This window comes from Limanda limanda, chromosome 6 (assembly GCF_963576545.1).
Source record: "Limanda limanda chromosome 6, fLimLim1.1, whole genome shotgun sequence".
Taxonomy (NCBI): Eukaryota; Metazoa; Chordata; class Actinopteri; order Pleuronectiformes; family Pleuronectidae; genus Limanda; species Limanda limanda.
Window position 1 is genome coordinate 3,866,425 of NC_083641.1, and position 6,065 is coordinate 3,872,489.

The window sequence follows — 6,065 nt, forward strand, 5'->3', positions numbered from 1 at the left end:
TGATGCTCTGAAAACCAACAGAAGGTGGAGGGCAGAAAAACAGGAAAAGAGTTATCGGTCGGTATCGGCTAAGAATTTCTATGTTGGTGCATCCCTAATTACAATGTCAATTTCAACTTACAACTGGAGACAAAAGTATATACGTACTTTTGACTTGGTTTCAACAGAGGCCAAAGAGTTTGCAATAATTGCTGAAAAGAAAGAAGGAAAGAAAGAAAATAATAAAAACATTTTTACCTGTAAAAAAGTTTCTGCTTGTATAATCAGACTGCTGCATACATCAGACGGTTTTCAAGAGAGATCTCATGCAACATATATGTGACCGAACAGATGAGACAATATAAACGACACAAGCAGTATGGGCGTGGGTATTTAAGCGACAAAACTAAAAGAGGAGTGACTTTAGTGACATGCTATTAATGCCAGCAATGATCAGACATCAGCACCTGTCTGATAACATTCTCAGTGTGTGAATAATAAACTTCATGATGGTTTTGCATAAAATTCTCACCATGATTCTCTGAAAACCGACAGAGGGTGGAGGGCAAAAAAACAGGAAAAGAGTTGAATCAGATATAAGTTGTTCAGGTTAATTACACCTAGATGTACTATATGTCCCATCAGGCTGTCCAGTGGGAATACACGGAACAAAAAAGAAGGCACTGATGACTTGGTATATATGCAAATCCTTTTCATTACAATCTAGTAGATCACCATCAAATATAAATGTACAACTTATAGAAAAAAAAGAAAAGATTATCAGATATTCTCATTAACATATATAGTTTTATTTGCTTACCTGAAGTGAAGGTATTTTTCTGCTTGTATTATCAGACTGGAGCCAAGACAGGCAGTAGTAGCTATATTTGCCCGGACACACCGATGTGAGTTAGAGCAAGAAAAACAGGAGTATTTCAGGGATATAACAAAAAGAGGAGGGACTTCAGTGACATAACTCACTGACAGGTTGTCGTCAATCAAGAGTTTATACCCATCTATTAACATTCTCAGCATGTCAATACCTGTTCTACTACATAGAAATGCATCCTCGCTGAGAATGTATGGCTTTCCTGTTTGGTAAGAGTCAATATATGTAGATGTTGACAAAATAATATTGTGTAAAGAACCACCCGAGGCCTTTGTGTTTTTGTTTCTTAATTAACACTATGATAATTACACAAAAATTTGACAAGATGAACATGTTGAAACAACCTATATCATTTGATCTGTCTAACAGAAACCTATATTATAAATAATAGTCTGACTTAAATGTGAGAATTACCGGGAGCATTTTGATAGTCAGTTAATTGAAAAGTATTTTTTATCATTGTCATCTGAATATATTTGAGATTTCAACAGTCTTTTGTACTATCATTATGGTAGCTCTGCAGGCTCCAGTCTTTTGGACAGATGGAATCTGTCCAAAATCTTATCTCAGTCTTCAATCGTAAATTTGTAGCAGCAATTATGCCAGAGGATATTTGCAGTTATACAATTACTATATATGTTAAGTTTTTTTGTATATATATTCATGTATACTGTATATATTATGTGTTTGCATAATATATTTTCAATGGTTATTTACATGTATTCTTGGTCATGAAAGCCTGCTCTGTTTCGTATATAGTCCAAGCATTGTCTCCTTCGTGTTCATAAGTGGACAATTTGTTTTAGAACATAGGATAAAATGGGGAATATCCCTTGAACGTTTGAAGGTCTTCCGCATCAGTTTGATGATAAGTTGACAACCACTAGCAGATATTAGTGACCATCAGTGGACATTAGTGACATATCATCAGATGTGTACCTAAGCATCATCACCTAGTCCAATTAGCAACCCGACGGTGGATGTTGCGATAAAAACCCTGCAACCGACCTCCACAGCAACGTTGCTCTGCCTCAAATGCCATGTCTGTATACCACAGCCTCTTCCTCTCATTCACTTCATCAACAGCATCCTCCCAGGATACTTTCAATTCTACGAAGTAAACAACACGCAAGGTGTTGAAGCAGAATATCCGGCCTGGTCTTTGGGTGGTAGTGACAGTTTGTGATAGGAATGTAAGCCCCTGGACTACATCCACCAGCATTTCTCAGTCATGGGCTTGCTCCAACTGACCACTCCTAGTCAAAGGAGGAGGCCCTCTTTCCCTGTTCCCCACCTGGACTTTTTCGGTAATTGGTTGTGTCTCCATGTGTACATAAGTTGGAAGAGACTTCCTATACAACAATTGAGGATGTGACTGAGGGTAGCTCGAGTTAAGCATAGTAGGTAGGATAGATCTTCATTCAACCAATGCTGGAGGTGTCACACCGCGGTGAGGTTTGTCTTGTCTTGGGGTTTTTGTCTCGTAACTTCCTGTTTTATTTTGAAATCCTAACTCTCCTCTCGTTTCAGGTCACTTGCCTTTCCTCATGTGTCACCGGTCTGATTGTCTCTGATTGTTTCCACCTGTTCCCTTCACCCTCATGTGCTTGTAGTCTGCGTCTCCCCTTTGTCTTGTGCCGAAGTGTTTCGTTCTTGTTCGTGCACTTAAGCCTTACCCACAGTCATTGTCGTTTTTGCCAAAGAGTTTCTTGCTACGCCACGTAAGTTGTTTTCGGTTTCCTCCTTGAGAGTGATTTTTTGTTTGTTAAAGTTTTCCAGTTTAGCTTTGTTTTGTGTTGTTTGTAAACTGTTTTTCTTCCTCCCTTTTGGAGCGATTTATGTTAAGAGAGATTTAGTTAGTTTGTTGAGCCTCCTGTTTAGGTGAGCCTTTTCTTTTGCCCCATTTATTAGTAGTTTGGTTTTCCTCCTTCGGGAGCGCTTTTGATTTCTTGCTCTTTCCATTTGTTTGTCCTCCTTCGGGAGTGGTTTATGTTTAAAAGTTTTTTCTTTTTCTAGTGTATGTTTTGTATTTATTAGGAAGTTCTTTTTCCCCAGTTATTGCTTGCCAAGTATTATATTATTATATAGATATAGTTAGTGAGATTTTCATAGCCTTCTTGTTTGTCACTCTGCATTGAGGTTCTGAAATCAATAAAGTGTGCTGGTACGTGATATTCTCTGCTTCTGAGTCCTCATTCCAGTCCAGGCCTGACATTACACTTCGGCCAGTAGGGACTCAGCAGGGATGACACAACTCACGGCAGTCCTGCAAGCCCAAGAAGCCCGGCTCTCCCGTCAGGAGGAATTCCAGACCGCTATGGCATCCCAGATGGGGATTCTCTCGACACAACTTCAGAGCCTGAACGATTGTCTGGTGCAACTGACAATTACAGCACCCGAGCCTCCAGTAGCAGCGGATGCTACACCCGTGGTTCCCGTCCTGACTGTGCCAGTCGTTGGAGCGGGATGCAAGTTAGCCCCACCAGCACGATTCGCTGGTGAATTAGGATTATGCAAAACATTTCTCATAGACTGCTCCATACACTATGAACTAAACCCCAATGCTTTTCCTTCTAACCGAGCCAAGATTGCCTTTATGATTTCCCACCTTACCGGAAGAGCCAAGGCATGGGCCTCGGCAGAGTGGGCCCGGGATTCGCCAGTTTGCCAATCCCTCACAGACTTTGAAGCGGCGCTGCAGAAAACTTTCGACCCGGTAACGACCGACAGGGAGAAAGCTGGGGAGCTGAGCGGGCTGAGACAGGGCAGCGACTCCGTTTGTGATTACGCTATCCGTTTCCGCACTTTGTCGGCGGAGAGTGGCTGGAATACAACGGCCTTATACGACGTGTTCCTGAAGGGGCTGGCAGCTCCTATCCAAGACCTTCTGGTTCCCTTGGACCTACCTTTTGGTCTCACAAATGCTCCTGCTGTTTTCCAGGCTATGATAAATGACGTGTTAAGAGACTTTCTTGACCATTTCGTGTATGTTTATTTAGATGACATACTTATCTACTCCTCTGACCTGAAAAAACACCAAGACCATGTAACTCAGGTACTGAAAAGACTGCTAGAAAATAAACTATATGTCAAAGCAGAAAAAAGTGAATTCCATGCCGACACTGTCTCCTTCCTGGGCTTCATCGTAGCCCCTGGAAGTGTGCAGATGGACCCGGCTAAAATTAGCGCTGTGGTCGAGTGGCCTACACCTGATAGCCGCAAAAAGGTTCAGCAGTTCCTTGGGTTTGCTAACTTTTACAGGCGGTTCATCAGAGGCTTCAGCGCAATAGCTTCCCCTCTCCATGCTCTTACCTCCACAAAGGTGCAGTTCCAGTGGTCTCCTGAAGCTGATGCTGCGTTTCGGATCCTCAAGCACCGCTTTACCTCGGCTCCCATCCTCACCCTGCCTGACCCTCAACGACAGTTCGTGGTAGAGGTGGACGCCTCCAACGAAGGAGTCGGGGCCATCCTCTCCCAGCGGTCAGAGCAGGATGGTAAGGTGCATCCTTGTGCCTTCCTGTCACGGCGGCTATCCAAGGCGGAGCAGAACTACGACGTTGGTAACCGGGAGTTGCTGGCGGTCAAACTCGCGCTGGAAGAGTGGAGACACTGGCTCGAGGGTGCTGAACATCCATTCATTGTCTGGACTGATCATAAAAATCTGGAATACATCAAGAAAGCCAAAAGACTCAATTCTCGCCAGGCCAGGTGGGCGCTATTTTTTAACAGATTCTCTTTTTCTCTCTCATACAGGCCGGGGTCCAAGAACGTCAAGCCAGACGCCCTGTCTCGTCTCTTCGACCCTGAACCTGTTGCCAAGGACCCAGAAACGATCCTCCCACTTACCTGTGTGGTTGGAGCACTGACTTGGCAGATAGAAAATGAGGTTGAGCAGGCTAATGGTGAGGTCCCATCACCTAGTGGGTGCCCAGATAATCGTTTGTTTGTCCCAGTTGAATTGCGCCCACAGGTGATCCACTGGGCCCACACCACGCTGCTTTCCTGCCATCCGGGAGTTCGAAGAACGATGTTCGCTATCTCCCGGAGGTTCTGGTGGCCCTCCATGGAACCGGAGGTCCGGGAATACGTAGAGGCTTGTTCGGTCTGTGCCCGAAACAAGACGTCCTCCGGGTCACGCATGGGTCTTTTGCAGCCACTTCCCATCCCCTCCAGACCGTGGTCCGACATCTCGGTAGACTTCGTCACGGGGCTTCCGGTCTCTCAAGGTAACACCACTGTCCTCACAGTGGTGGACAGATTTTCCAAGATGGTTCGATTCATCGCTCTGCCAAAACTGCCCTCCGCCAAAGAAACGGCGGAGATCATGATGAACAATGTTTTTAAGGTTCACGGATTTCCCAAAGACATTGTCTCAGACCGGGGTCCCCAGTTCGTCTCCCGGTTCTGGAGGGAGTTCTGCCGGCTCATCGGAGCTAAGGCCAGCCTGACCTCGGGTTACCACCCGGAGGCCAACGGCCAGACCGAACGCCTAAACCAGCAGCTTGAAACCGGCCTCCGGTGTCTGGTCTCCCAGAATCCCTCGACATGGAGTAAACACCTGGTCTGGGTCGAGTATGCCCACAACCTACTGCCCACCTCGGCCACAGGTATGTCACCATTCAAGTGTGCATTTGGTTACCAGCCCCCTGTTTTCGCAGACAACGAGTTGGAGGTGTCTGTGCCCTCCGCCCATGCCATGGTTCGCCGCTGCCACCGCATCTGGGCAGCCGCCACGCAGGTATTGATTCGCCAAGGGGACAGAGTGAAGAAAACGGTGGACCGCAAGAGACGACCCGCCCCCGCCTACCAGCCAGGACAGAGAGTGTGGCTCTCCGCCAGAGATCTACACCTTAAAGTCCCTTCCAAGAAGCTGGCGCCGCGGTTCGTGGGCCCGTTTCCCATCATCAAGCTCATCGGTCCTGCAGCAGTTCGCCTTCGCCTGCCCCGATCCCTCCGTGTTCACCCCACCTTCCATGTGAGCCGGGTCAAGCCCGTCAAGGAGAGTTCAATGGTTCCAGCCGCTACCCCTACGCCACCCCCAGAAGTGATTGAAGGCGGTCCGGTATACAAGGTCAAGCAGTTGCTGGCGGTTCGCAACAGGGGTCGAGGTAAACAGTATCTGGTGGACTGGGTAGGATATGGTCCTGAGGAGAGGCAGTGGGTTCCGTCTCATAACATTGTAGACTCTACACTCATT